The 15,137-nt window shown below is 41.7% G+C and overlaps 1 protein-coding gene across 5 annotated transcripts in view; it reads left to right on the top strand.

The window, feature by feature from the left end:
• The first annotated feature begins 3,047 nt into the window (after nt 1-3,047).
• Nucleotides 3,048-15,137, top strand: part of CXXC5 (CXXC finger protein 5) — a 109,944-nt gene continuing 97,854 nt past the window's right edge. For 2 of the 5 annotated variants that reach the window (XR_004255636.1, XM_032219946.1), the window contains exon 1: nt 3,048-3,354. The gene's annotated coding sequence lies outside the window, so the exon portion shown is untranslated. Of the gene's footprint in view, nt 3,355-4,161; nt 4,262-4,910; nt 5,154-15,137 lie in introns of those variants that run through there. The other 3 variants (XM_032219940.1, XM_032219941.1, XM_032219942.1) reach the window with 3 other exon arrangements.

Genomic DNA, 15,137 nt, shown 5'->3' with positions numbered 1-15,137 from the left:
CATCTGATCACACTTACCTGAAAAGCCTTACTGGATGAGTCTTTGTTTTACATTAACTAACCGATGCAGCTGTCTAGAGATACCATGTGGCATACTTGGAAGACTCTTCCAATCCATGAACAGCACTTGAGTGATGTTCGCAGAGTATAAGATTTCATGTGAGTCTGTTCTCTGCACTACCATTAATAGTGAAAAGGAAATATGGTGCATGCACACATGTGCACACGTACACATAAACCATACACATATTTTGGTCATACTATTTTTTATATAAATACAAACACTACTTCTACAGGTGTATTGTGTATGCATGTGTGTTCTGTGCGTGTTTTTATAATCTGGTGTTGAGATTCCAGATGCTTTTTGGAAAAACTTTGATGTTATATATGTATATTGACTATGCAAAAAAATGGAAGGACCTTTCAATATACATCTCAGAAATTACTCCTCTTGGCATGGACTAACTAGGATTCATATTCTGTCTAGCATATATATATATATATATATATATATATATATATATATATATATATATGCTAGGCATCTATATATCTTAAATTTCCCTTTGCATTCAAGCTGACCCGAATGTCCATATCAGGGCAAATTACTTGTCAAGTTTGTAATTGGGGAGTTCTTAAAAATGTTTTAAAATAATCTTTGTCCATTTTTTCTGCATTTTTTCTAGCTGTTAACAGCCTGATTACTAGCTTATCTTGACTTACTACTCTGGAGCATTAAAAAAGAATCAAGGTTTTTTCTATGTTGCTATTACTTGTAACTGGAAAATTTAAAATGCTTTGTGTTCTATTCTGAAGGAAGCGTTTCCAGTTTTATTGTGATAAATTTCTATGTGTTGCATGTTGTTTTGTTCCAAAACAAAATCTTTGCTGTTTTATGTACATCCTTAGAAAATCCCCAAAAGTTAATATTATCCCAAATTAAGTTATATGCTCTCTTTCACATTCCTCCTTTCATTATTGTTATTTTTTAATAATTTATTTTTATATATTGAAAATTTTAAAAAAGCTTTTTTTATTTTCAACACCAACTTTTTAACTTTGGTCCAACATGAATTCTTTAGTATAATCTAGAGAGATATCAAATGCAAATTCTTGTTTTGCTACCTTAACAGAGTGGATGATTTGGGTGGTTATTTATGCTGTCATATATTATTTATATCTATGTCTATAATAACTTTAATTATGTTAATTTGCCTATTATTTCCCCTTCTCAGTTAATTATAATCATCTCTCCATATCAAATATCTGCAGATAAATCCCATAAATAAAATCTAGTTGATACACAGCAATTGGTTCCATGTGATCTGGTACAAATTAATTTAGCTTTAGTGACATCCATGTTTTCCTTTAATACATTCTTATTTTGATGTCTGTATTTTTAATTCCTCCCTGGCTTATGCGTTACTAGTTTGTCCCAACCCCGCCACCACCACTGGACTACCAGTGAGTGAATGTATATTATTTTCCCTGTTTGCCCTTTGTTAAATGCATGTTCTGCAGTATAAATGAAGGAGTGTGGCTTTTCTTGTGTTACTGAACCACAATTCCTCACTACTGACCAGCTATTGGGAATTGTAGTTTTGTGATATCTATTTTCGAAGCTTCTCACTGCTGTTCTACCTTATCCTGTGAAAAAGCATATATGTGATTCTGTCTTTGTCTAGCACCCAAGACATTGTTTCTCTGAATATAATAGGAAAAGGCTCACATAACCTGAAGAGAATTTGGTACATTTTCTTTTTCAGTCAAGTCAATAACTTCTGGCACCAGCCTTTATTGACTATTCCAGGTTTGCTTAGAGGTTTCCCTATGACCTTCTGACCCTACAAAATGAGATGGGAATTTAAAATGTAGTGCTGCAAATAATATTAACTTATTGTAAGAACAATGGGGGGGGGGAAGTAAAATTCTGGGTCATCAAATGAATTTAACTGACCTAATTCATGTCAATGGCATAAGGCAGGGACATGAATACTGCTTTAGATATTCTTCAAAAGAATGGATGAAGTTTATGCAAGACAAACAACATTCGGTGTTACTCACAACAGCTAAAGGAACCTCCAGTTCAGAGCAATATGGTTCCAATTATCAGATACTAAGGCAAACCACAGGAAATTGTGGTTTGTGCCTTCCTTGGACAACCCCTTAAAGTCTCTGGCCAGTCATTCTTGGAAATAACTAGGAGATCTATCTCCACTCCTGTATGTGAATGCTGAGAACTTTGGGTTCTCAACCAAAGCCCTTTTTATTGCTCATCACTATTTGAAGAATGTTGAGTGTTTACTTGTGAAGGTGTATGGGGTCTTTTGGTAGCTGCCTTCAGCCTTGGAATTTGCTCCCAGGGAAAGAAACTTGGTATTTTCATTTTAAAAAACCAGACCAACTGATGGCAGTAATATCAGTCAATTTATTTACAAGCAAAAGGCTCAAATAGCAAGTTGAAACATAATCTAAAATTTGCTATTAAATAAGACAGTTTAACAAGTGAAATATTTAGTAAGTATTACATAATATACTTAGAACTCTACTTGAGTGTGACATCAAGCGGAATCTGGAAAATCATGGAAGGGCTGTGAGTGATGACCATCTGAATAGCACCCTTGTTAATATAGCTTGTGCACATCATGGCAACCAGAAAGTCCTGTATTAAAGGAGTCTTTTTTTTGTAGCTAGCACTTAGGTTCGTTTTATTAATGCATTGAACAAATGTTTTATTTATTTATCCAACAGCAGAAATTGGAATCTCTGAAGAGTTTCCAGCGCTTAAACTGAACGACACTGGCTCATTGATATCACTCCGAATTAAATTCACTTTTCGCTCCTGCCATCAACGGGAATTGAAACTAAATTTGGGTGGACTGGCTCCTAATTTCTGCACGCCTGAGATCAGCGGTGATCTCTTAGGCGCTTGTCATACGGCGCGGCACATTGCGGAGAATAAATTGCCCACTTCTGCCTCTCCCTCCCTCCTCGGGCGAATCACGCACTCGATCCACTGCCCGGAGCCGAGGCGCTGCGAAGGCTTCCGCTCCCCCTCCCGTGCTCAAAGTTATGTGGGAAAGGGTGTCTGGTTCTTCCGAGCCCACCCATACTGCGCTCATCACGTCCCAGCCTTGAGGGAGGAGCCATGCTATTTGCAGCTTGCCCTGTAGCCTTTTGCGCGAGAGGAAGGAGAGGGTGGAAGGAAGAGAAAATGGCTCAAGTCTTTGGGGGTCACGCGGTTACTGGAATCTAAAGGGATCAAGGGTCCGCCCACGTAGCCGCTATGGAAATATGACAGCTGAGGAGAGTCCAGCCAAAAGCTGCCCAAGCGGTTGGCTCCTGCCTGATTCCGGTACGTAGGGGAGGGTTTGGGTCGCGCCGTGTTCTTATTTTCCTGCCACTCTAAAAATTAGTATTAATCTGAATTGTTGAACTCACGTTCACATTCACTGTAAACAAAATTTGATTTCTTCCTAAAGGCCGAAGTGGGTGACCCCAAAGCTTCACGTTGATCAAGCTTTTTGTTTACATCCGACGCTAATTTATTTGTTTACATCCGTTGTTTACTCCAAGCCTATCCCCTTTTCACCTCTTCTGTTAGACGTGGCCCTACTTTGTGGCTGAAACCACCCTCCCGGCGAGGATCTGGAAACTTCATCTTTCTCCCAAAACATACTCCCTTTGCTTTGGTGGACTCGAAAACGTCTAAGTGTACCGGGGAACGCTGAATGGGGTGCAATACAGCCCAGCTCCCTCCCCGCAACACTTCAAAGTTTTGCATCTCTACTTTGGGTCGCGTGCGTTTGCGTGTTTAAAGGGAAAGAACTTGCCACGGTATTGCTATCGGCATTCTCTCAGGATGGGGAAGGAGATTGAACCGCAGAAATAACGTCGGGAAGAAGGTGGCCAAGGAATCGGGTGGGGGGAGAGCGGCGTTGTTTGGATTAAGCGATCTTAACCCCCCACATGAACGAACTCCAGCCCAGTGAACCGATGGCTACGAAATTGTCGACTTGTGGCTTTTAGAGAGGCGGGGGGGGGGGGAGATTCACCGTCGGAGCGCTAAAGACAAGGGCAGAGGAAGCGGGAGCTGCAGGAGAAGGGGAGGAGAAATCAGGCAACCGAATGGGAGCCTGCTCTGAGAGTCCGGTCCGGGTTTTGCTTACAGCCCCGGGCATTAGCAATAGCGGCGGCAGCAAGAGGCAGCCCTTTGCAATGTGGTCCGCCTGTCTCGGCACTTGCAGAGCGAGGATGTAGAGGTGGGTTTGTCGTGGAGTTGCTGGCGGGGATCGAGGGAGGGAGGGAAGGCAAGAACTGTTCTCGTCAGCTATCTTTAGCGCGATCAACTTATTTGCAATTCTGACACTGCCCGCTCCGACCTCTTTCTTAATATTCCCGCCGCCTCCTGCTTTAGCTTCGCTGCCGCTCCCGAATGTGTCCGGCGGGGAGTCCGCTTCGCCGAGGTCCCTTTTTGGGGCGAGGATACCTTGGGGCAGGTGTTAAGATCGCCAGCATCACCACTGGGCACGGTCTGGATTTGCTTCTCTAATCCGGCTAGCGCCAGCTCGCGCACAACGCGCACACACGGACTGCCCGGGGTGGCGGGTGCAGCTCTCCTTCCTCCCTCTGCTTCACGGCTGCTATTCTTGTAGCTCCGGACCGCTTAGTTTCTGGTAGGTGCAACAATCTGAAGAGGCCTTTTCTCTCGGTTCTTATACGTAGAGGCAGGGCGGGAGGAGGAAAGTCTTGCGGAAAAGTTTGCGGCGATGAAGTAATTCCTTTCCCTTCGGGTGCTGCCGAGTGGATGGCGTAAGTCCCTCTGGCTTCCTTCCACCTTCCGCGCCGCCTCCCTCCGTCCCTCCCTGCTTTCCTCCTGGGGAGGTGTTGCTGCCGCAGCAGCACATCCACACTGGTCTCAGATCAGTGGCTCCAGACAAAAAGCGAGGGGGGATTTTGGGGTGTGTGCCGCGTGCGATTCTGAGCAGCGCCAGCGGCAAAAGAGCAGCTTCGGGAGGTCCCCTGAAGAGGGCGGGCTCTTCCCTCGATCCCGAAAGCCAACCCGGGGCAGGGACCTCGGCTCCTTTTCTGCTTCAGCAGGAAGAGAAGCGGCCGGAGCTGCCCGCCGAGGCTGTGAGTGGAGCCGCCAGAAAGGTTCGGCCGATTCTCGTTTTTCTGGGTCCTTGGGGCTTTGGGGGGGAGGTCGTAGGGGGGGGGGAGTGAGCGCTTGGTTCTCGGCTGCTGAGCAAAGTTTTGTTTGGAAGATTTAGCGCCCCCCCTCCTTTCCCTGCCTTTAAGGCGACAGCTGCCAGCTTTCAGCGCACGGGATTTATTGCAGGGTCTCTTTCCGTTCTCCCCCCCTCTCGGGTCGGCCACTGCATTGAAGATCGAGAGCTCCTCCCCCCCATCCGCCCCCTGGGCCGCCTAATCGGTGGTTCGTTTCCCAGGTTACAGCCGTAGTGTCTGCAGCTAGCCAGCCAGGCGTTGAAGGCTGCTGGGTCTGGCTGACCCACCACGTCGTCCCTGCTCTGCTTGTGCGAGCAGGCGGCGGATTAGAGAGGCGCCCGAGCCTTGAGGAGCGCCTCTGTAGGGGCTGTCAGCTGTTTTCGCCTCCGCTTCCCCCCGCGAGGTCTTGCCGGACAGTGGGCGAGCCTGGCTGGCGCTTCCATGCCTGCCTCCTGCAGCGCCTGAAGCTGGGGGGCGGGGGAAGAGGGAGGGAGGGAGCGAGGGAAGGAGGTTGGCTGGCTCTGCTACTGATGACCTTACCCAAAATATGCGGTCGGCAGGAAAGAAGAGACGTCCTAGAAGCTTAATTTCTTCGGCCAGGAAGGCTTCGTTTCACCTCCTCCTCTTACTTGAGGTGGTTTCACGGAATAAGCAGCAAAAAAGTTAGAAGTCACGGATTCACTTGAAGATTATTTTGTAAACAGCATTTGCTTCTGATTCCTGGTTGGTTTATGGGCAATCCATTTATCGTGGTGGCAGCCACACTTTTTTCTTTCCTTTGCAGTTCGTTGCTTGGCTTTAAATCTGCAGACTTGGGAGATTGTAGAGCTGCACCACTATGCAGCTGCTTGCTATGCCGGCAGCTAGAAGACTTTCCTTCCCCACTAGGACCCCTTTCCCTAACCCCACTAACCCTAAACCAGTGTTTCTCAACCTTGGCCACTTGAAGATGTCCGGACTTCAACTCCCAGAATTCCCCAGCCAGCATTCGCTGGCTGGGGAATTCTGGGAGTTGAAGTCCGGACATCTTCAAGTGGCCAAGGTTGAGAAACACTGCCCTAAACCCTGAGGGGAGAACCAAAGTTGCTGCTTAGTCAGCTTGCTCTGACACCCTTCCCCCACCCTCACTAAACTGTTCTTTGGCTCCCAGCAGCAGGATGGAGTTTCCAAAAGGTAACTGGGTTTGTTGGTGGCCAAAAGGATATGGTTCTAAGAAGCAGGAGCAGTTGGAAAAAGCAAGGGCTTGTTGATAGTTTGCCTTAATTAGGAAAATCAACACGGCTAAAAAGCAAACATATATTTTAAAATAAACTTAATGCAAATTTGTTTCCTAATTGAGCCTGTTCATTTCAGGCTCTATCACGCATCAGCTCCTACGTTCATGATGCTTAGTCCTTCCTATATTGCTGTTGGTTACAGGCTGTGTGTTCTGATCTTTGCTGGAGTTCACTGCTTTATATGCTTTTTATAATTGACCATTTGGAAATTTCCGTCAGGAGGCGAGAGAACCTTATCAAAGCGCTCCACTGCATTCCATGCCACATCTGTTTGCCTTAAAGGCATGGAGAGTCTTAAGCGGTGATGCTGTCTGATAATATAATGGTAGTACGTGGGAAAGTCTGTGGAGTGGGCCTTTTCAGTTTGAGTGGGTGGGTGGGTGGGTGACTATAGTAAAGTCTGTAGGGCGAGAAGGAGAAAGAGCAGAATATATTGGTTTGCTGTGCCCAGAAAGAATCAAACCACCTCAAGGATTTCCTGTTAGCAAGACCTGAGTTTAGTGTCAGATAGATGGCAAGTTTGCTCTCACAACTAGTTGTGACTCCAAGAATAGCATTACATTTATGCATGTGGAATGCTCCCCCCCCACCTTAGATTCCGTGTTCCCTTTGCAAGCTGATTAATAACATGCTGAGCACCTTTCTATGCACCAACTCCTGTAAACTTTATTGAGTAGCAATGGCCCTTTCAGCTTGTTTGAGAGCGTATTGAAAAGCAAAAGGTTTATTCTATGTTCTGCCTTTCATTTTGTAAGTCTTTCTGACTTCTTGTGGTGTCAGGATCTATTCTGGAAGAGAAAAAGATGGCTGGTGATTAAAAGTGATTTTGCAGTCTGACTCCAAAGGGTTTTTTTTTTTTTTTTGAGTGTCAGGATCTTAATTCTGTGGATGTGGTTATGTCTCTGCATTCAGTATGGGTAATTCTAGTGTTTAAGCATCCCAGAATTCTGGGAATTACCAATACCAACCTTTCTTATTTTCCTGTATTATAATTGTGAAACAGATTGATCCTCCATTCAGCACCTAAACTTGGGAAATGATTGCACCCAGGCCTGTGAACTGCATGTGGTATCTTGGCTGTAGCGCCCCATCCATTAGGATTAAATCAGTCATAGTGGTTTGTGGGAACAACTGACAGACTTTAAAAGTATATGTAAATAAATGTGCCTGATCAGTCATCCTGAAAAGTTTCTGCTCTCCGTGATTTGCTTCTGAGAACTCTGATATTAGGAGGCTTGAAATGATGTGCTATACAGCTGAATCTTTGAGATGAGCTCTTTAGCACCCTCAGTCATTATCAGGTGATACTGCTGTAATTTAGTGAGTTTATTTTTAAAGGGAACTTACAACAAAAATACAAGCATACTAATCACTCACTTCCCATTTAGGGTAAACAATGTTTTGTGGCATACAAAAAAGTAAAAATTAGTGAATGAAAATAAATTTGCCAACACCATTTATGTATCTTTTTTTTTACAGTCCTTCTCATCTCTCTCCCTCTCTCCCTCTCTCTCCCTCTCTCCCTCTCTCCCTCCTCCTCCTCCTCTCTCCCCAGGCCCCTCTCTCTCACACACATACACACACAGACAACCCCCCTCGTAAATTTCCTTTTTTCCTACTCAACCATAGTTTTTCAGTCTTCTTCCTCTCAACCTGCTTAGTCTTCCTGCATGTAATTGTTTTGCAATTACAATTTGCAGTATGTCGCTATACAGATAGTCCTCAACTTAATGAAAAAGTTCATTTAGTGACTGTTCAAAGTTACAACAGCACTGAGAAAAGTGACGTAAGATAATTTTTCACAGTTACGACCTTTGCAGCATCCTCATGATCAAAATTAAGATGTTTGGTAACTGGTTCATATTTATGACCGTTGCTTTCTCCCAAGATCATGTGATCACCTTTTGTGACCTGACAAACAAAGTCAATGGGGGAAGCTAGATTCACCTTAACAATGGGGTTATTGACTTTATCAAATGCAGTGAGGGATTCACTTAACAACTGAGGCAAGAAAGGTTGTAAAATGAGGTGGGGCAAAAATCATTTAAATGCCTCACTTAACAGAAATTTTGGGCTCAATTGTAGTTGTAAGTCAAGGACTACCTGTATAACAAGTCATCTCTGTGTGTGTAAATACACATGCACGCACAGGTATATATGGTATATGTGCCCGTGTGTACTGGTGAATTCACATTTTTGTTCAGCTCACATTCATTCATTACCTGTTCGTGTTTGGCCTTATCACTTCTCAGAAGCTTAGAAGCTTATTCTTCAGTGATCTATTCCCATGCATTCAACTTCTTTTGTTTTTTTCTCAATTCCCATATTGCTCATTAGCCTGATATGGGATATCTGAGCCTGCCTACTAAAAATATTTAAAACTAGGAAAAAATAAATGCAGTGTTCTTGATAATGTTTTATTGCATGTAGTCTTCTCATTGTAATTTTTTTTATTGTATCCAAATATGATCATGTTCTGGTAGAGATTCAAAAATGTAGTGTTTGTATTTTTAGAGATTCAGATAGATAGAATCTGCAATTCTGTAGCTTGCATGAGGCAAACAGTTGTTTTCAAGACTTCTTTTATTGTGTTCTGTGAGTCATATGCAAACCTTCAACAGTACACTTTGAATTCTTTTGTATTTAATTTGCATATCCGGTTGTGGCTCACTCAATTGTAATTCTTAATTGCAGCTACCATTGGCTGGATTGCTCTGTCCTTCCAGCTCCATTGGGTATCTGACTTAGGTGCATCTGCAAACTTTTGCCTTTTTGTGAGTTGTGCGCTCTTTATTTTATACCAGTTGCATGTATATGCATTACAATTATGTTACCGATCTGTTCATTTAAAGACATTTATGATAGGGTATTTGTGCTTATATGTGTATGCAAAGATGAGAGAGATAGTTTCATATTGCATATTTTATAACCCTCCAAAATCATCTGTTTGTTTCTGCTTGAATACTTTGCTTCTGAGCACTTCAAAATAATTTAAATCTCAATTCCAGAAGAGTCAGAACAGTATAATGTTTTAGTAGATAGTTCCATTCTAATATTATAACACAATTATTCTGATTTTTTTAATATGAGTTGATTTGAATTGTTGTCAAAGCTGTTGTGTGCAGTTTGATTTAATTAGATGGGAGATCAACACAGTTCAAATAAGTATGCATACATGGTATACTAGTCGTTTGGATACCGTGCTTTGCTATGGAACTAGAACAGCAGTAGGTAGCATTTTTCGCCATCGAGTTCCATTATCCTGTAGATGTCAAAGGCAGCAATAGACATGGTCTTCTTGAGAGGAACCTTGGTGTTTGGTTCGCACTGAGGTATATTGATGCAATACCATCTTCTTCACGGCAGAACATCAGAGGGTGCTGGAGAGCGTCATAGACATGGTGCGTCTCACTGATTCGTAACAACCTATTGTCTCTGCTGTGGAGAATGATATCTCTCTTCTCAAAATCCTGGCTGACAATGAGAACAGCCACTTCTGTAGTCATGGGGGCACTGAAACGACCTTGGTGCTCTCCAGAAGGCTTCCTATTGGCGTTAATCACCATTTGGAAGTCCTTGGAACAGAATCAACAGCAGCCTTAAGTTCCAGAATATACTTGTGTTCATGCAACAACTTCTGAGTTGCTTAACCAGTTGTGGATTAATGCCTGGGTAGATTCCACAACTGATGTCCCCACTCATTGTCATAATCACCAACAAAGTATATCTGGAGAAATGGAGGCCACTGCTGAGGCCCCGCCATGATACTCCCTATCCTGTGGTAGATCTGCCCCTGCACTTTGAATGTTGGCATAAAATTTCCCTCCTTTACCTCTCTGGCTCCAAAAGATGTCATTCGGAAGCATCCGTTGTATTTCCGGACAGCAGAAAGAAAGTGCTTTGCCATTGGATACAGGTGGGTGAGAAGGCTGTGTAAGCATTCAGGATAGGGCTGAAGGGGAGGGAGGTGGAATTTACTGCCACTGCAGCACATCCCAGGACACTCATCCACAACTTTAGGGCACGGCACCAGGCACATGGTAACCGGGGTCCGAGGTCAACAACCTTGTCTCTGGAGTAATCAATCTGAGGTTCATATTTAAAACCAGACAAATACTTATTAGTCCAAGGCATTGATCTCTTTTGTGACTGATTAACATAGGGGTTATTAGATGTATACTTTTTTACAACCTGTCTACTGACTTGGGGATGAGTTTGACAATACTTGTGTGCAGCTTCCTTTACTTGTGTTTTCCATTCCCTTGTGTTTTGCATTTGGAACAGATTTCTTTTGAGGGGGGAGGAGAAGTAGAACTTAGAATCAGAGCTGGAACAGATTTCTTTTCAGGTGGGGAGGGGAAGTAGAACTCCTTAGCATCAGAGCATGTTAATAATAATATAGGAAATACTAATACTCTGATGGTCATTTCAAAAAATCCTTTCTTAGTGAGCACCTAAAAGCCAAGACGAAAATAAGTGGCAAATTTGAAATTTGTACGCTTTACGGTTCTGGAGATTTTGTGATGATGCATGAGTGGTATTTCGCTTATAAATAGGTAGATATATTTTTGTAATGTGCTTACTTATTCTGATCAATTGTCTTTAAAACTAAGAAAACCCTCAAATTACAAATGGTTTTTATTCACAATGCTATGTTTTGCAATTTTTTAAAGAAAAAAAATTCGAAATATATTTTAACCAAATATTTGAAATCTAATTTCAATAGAAGAAAAAATATCAGTCTTAAAAATTACTGTTTTTGATCCTTGCATCTATCTAACTGAAACACCTGCTTAAGCTCAGTGCCCTGATTTAAGTAACACTTAGCTGTAGTGCCAATGTTTCAATACAATGTGAATAAGAATTTAGGAAGCCAGAGGTCAGTGACTGAAAATGATTGTGTATGGTCTAATTTAAAGTTAAGTAAACCAAAGAAATCAAGAGCTCACAGTGCAGTTAAAGTGTTCTGAGGACTCACCAAATACTAAACAGATTGATGAATTTGTGCTTTAGAAAAATAAATCAAGGCCTACTTCATATTGATGAATATCATAATGCCCAAGACACAAAAAGTTGTTTTTCATTTCTTCATTTGTAGGATCAAAAGTCACTTTAAGTAAAGTGTCTTCTGCATCCTGCATTTCTCTTCATATAGCAGGGAAACATCTCAAGCTGCAATTTACAGCCCCCCCCCCCCCCAATTCAAACCTAGACATTGTAGTGGACAACTTCTAACAAACATTGTTTTGACTACAACATAATTGGATTATCTCTATATGGCCAGTGAATGAACTTGTTTTAGAGGAGAAAGGGCAGTATAGCAGCTGCCGTTAAATCAAGGACTGGAAATACTCAAGAGAGCAATAGCACTTAGACTTGTATACTGCTTCACAGTGCTTTGCAGCCCTCTCTAAGCGGTTTACAGAGTCAGCATATTGCCCCCAACAATCTGTGTCATCATTTTATCGATCTTGGAAGGATGGAAGGCTGAGTCAACCTTGAGCCTTAGTGAGATTCAAACTGCCAAATTGTAGGCCACCAGTAAACCTCAACTTACAATTATTTGTTTAGCAACTGCAGTTACAACTGAAAAAAGAAACATGATCTGTCCTCTCGCATAAAACTCTTCCAGCATCCCTACAGCTGTATGGTCAAAATTCGGCTGCTTGTACTTATGACAATTGCAGGGGTCATGTGAATACCATTTGCGACCTTCCCAGCTGCCTTACAACAAGCAATGTGGAAAGTGAGATATACTTAACAATTGTGTGAATCACTTGACAGCTGCTTTCAAACTGTGACAAAAAAGGTCATAAAAGCAGGCATGACTCACTTAACAACCCTCTTAACTAGGGAAATTCTGGTCACAATTGTCATAAGCCTATACAGATTATTTTATTGATGCTCTGAGTCTATTCCTTCAGAGATGTTGGAACATTTGAAATAATATTTTATCTCAAATATGAAGCAAAATTCAGAGTATCAGTTAATAAATGGAACAGAATAAAATAGAATTCTTTATTGGCCAAGTATGATTGGACACACAAGGAATTTGTGTTTGGTGCAAATTCCTAGAAACTGTTGTTTCATAGTTTGGTACGTCTGCCACCTTTTACTTTCCACTATTTCAAGGAAATACTAAAATAATTTATGATGAATAAATCTATCCATCCATCTGTAAATACATCCCTTCCTTTACTGATTAAAAAAGCTTAAAAGAGAACCAGAAAATAAAATATTTTAAGAAGAAACTCAGGAAAGAAAAAGAGAGTGCAAGAGAGAGGAAGAAAAGAGAAAAATAGAAAAGAAATGTCTTTCAATGTTCTTTGGTACCAATATAAGTAAAAATATATCAAACCCTTTCTCTAAGATCAACATTTGTATAGATTATTTCCATAATCACATTCATTCTAATCTTCAAATCCCAAAATCAGCATTTCATTTCTTTCAATTTCTTTTAAAATCCGAAAATGGTTTCCAAGTAAAAATAAAACCTCTCAAAGTTTTTTCTTTCATCAACACTTTCAATCTTTCCATCTCCACCAATCCTACCACCTTCACCATCCATGTTTTCATTGTAAAGGTATTTGTAATTCCTTGCACTCTTGAACCTGCAAAAGTTCCATTGGCATTAACATATATAAAAACAAAGCCTCATAAGAAGCCCCCATTTGTTTGTCCATTAAAATCTCAAAAGAAAGACCTCTGGTTTCAATTGTACATTCACTTGTAGAATCTTCTACGTCAAAATACATACTTGATCCTAGTATTTTCTAGCTTTATTACATGTTCACCAAAGATGATAAAATGTTCCCTCCATATGATTAAATTTCCAATGAATACTGGAAATTCTCCATAGTGAGAGGGGAGGAGTATCCAGAATGGGTTGACCTTATCCTCTCATGATTGGATTGAGTCAGATAAGCTCTTTGGGCAACGCCCCCTGGCACCAGGTATTCCCCAGTTTTACTGACTCATCCGATCGTGAGAGGTTGCACATTCTGGATCTCCAGCAATTTACTAGGATTTAAAGAGAGTTCATTTGGACCCGTCGAATCTTGCCTCCCTGCACCGCGCACAGCCTCCTCCTACAGGATCAGGACTGCCACCAGCCCCCCTGGGGCAGCACGCTGCCCTGGCCACTGAGTGAATCCAAAGACACTCAGTGAGGACCTTGGCCGGGCAGCAGGAGGAGAGGGCACAAGCCTGGAGGCAAGCCCAGCCACGGAGGGTTGTGAGTCGCTGAAGCGCTCCTGGAAATTCTCTTACATATTTTTGTCAATTTATCTGGCATCATGTACCAATGACACATTTTATAAAAATTCTCTTAAAAAATTATAATTAAGAAAATCTAATGTTATGAAACATTAGATTGCTCTAACAAACATAATTTCAAGGCTGGGTAGACGGCTTATTTATCGTGCTGCTTTGACTCAAAATTCTTAACTTGGGATATTTTTTGAAAGATGTGGAGTTGTGAAAGAAACAGTGATGTCTTATCTTCCTTTTTTAGCAGAATATGATTTACACATATACTTACAGATATTGAAGGCAGCCAGGAGGACCCTATATCTTTGTTAAAGAATGTAGGTTTGTTTAGGAAACACATCCTGTCATATTTTTTTCAGGACAATCTAGAGTAAAAGTCCACTTTGTTCTAGTCAATGATTTTGTATAAATTTAAGCTGGTAAAGTATATTACGAGAAACTGACTGCTCAGAATACTGTTAAATAAAATTAATACAGCAAATAAAAATAATTATTTAATTATTTAAATATAACTAGAGATGTCAATGGAAATAACTTTTTGAACAAGTGGTTTGTTTTCGTGGCACGACAAAACCGGGGTCCACTAAAGCGCGCCCGATTAAAGCACGTACCTGACGTCATCAGCAGCACGACAAATACGACCGCGGAGAAACAAGCCGATTCACGTAAAGGTAACGGTTAGGGTTAGGGTTAGGGTTAGGTTAAGGGTTAGGGTTAGGTTTAGGGTTACGTTAAGCGTTAGGGTTAGGTTTAGGGTTAGGTTAAGGGTTAGCGTTAGGTTTAGCGTTAGGTTAAGGGTTAGGTTTAGGGTTAGGTTTAGGGTTAGGTTAAGGGTTAGGTTTAGGGTTAGGTTTAGGGTTAGGTTTGGGGGGGGTTAGGGTAAGGTTTTCGCGTTAATTTTAACTTTACCACTCACAGCGTGATGTTTTCGTCACGCTGTGATGATGTCAGGTACGCGCTTTCATCGAGCGTGCTTTAGTCTACCGCGGTTTTGTGGTGGAACCGTTTGTTTTAAATGTGAAATGTGGTAATGTTCTGTGGTATGTGTTTAGATGGTGACGAAACAGTGTTGACATAAGAATGTACAGCATATTTAGTAATGAACCGATATTTTATTTTAGGTAATTGATAGATTATAATCATCTCCAAGAAACCTAGCATAACACACACCCTGCTTCTGTTCCCTTTTAGTGGAGCTGTGAAGAACTTTTGCTTCTGTCTCGATTAATTTCAAATTAATCTAAGTTTGAGCCCATCAAAATTTAAATATCATTAGTTGAACTAGACAGTTTGAACAGTGGTTTGTTCCAAACAACTCTAGTTAGGGTTTTACAGTTCGTTGGATTCTGTGAAACTACATGCTTTG

The sequence above is a fragment of the Thamnophis elegans genome, chromosome 6 (genome assembly GCF_009769535.1).
Source record: "Thamnophis elegans isolate rThaEle1 chromosome 6, rThaEle1.pri, whole genome shotgun sequence".
Classification (NCBI taxonomy): domain Eukaryota; kingdom Metazoa; phylum Chordata; class Lepidosauria; order Squamata; family Colubridae; genus Thamnophis; species Thamnophis elegans.
Note: the sequence above shows the minus strand (reverse complement) of the source record. Positions and strands in the feature narration are given on the sequence as shown.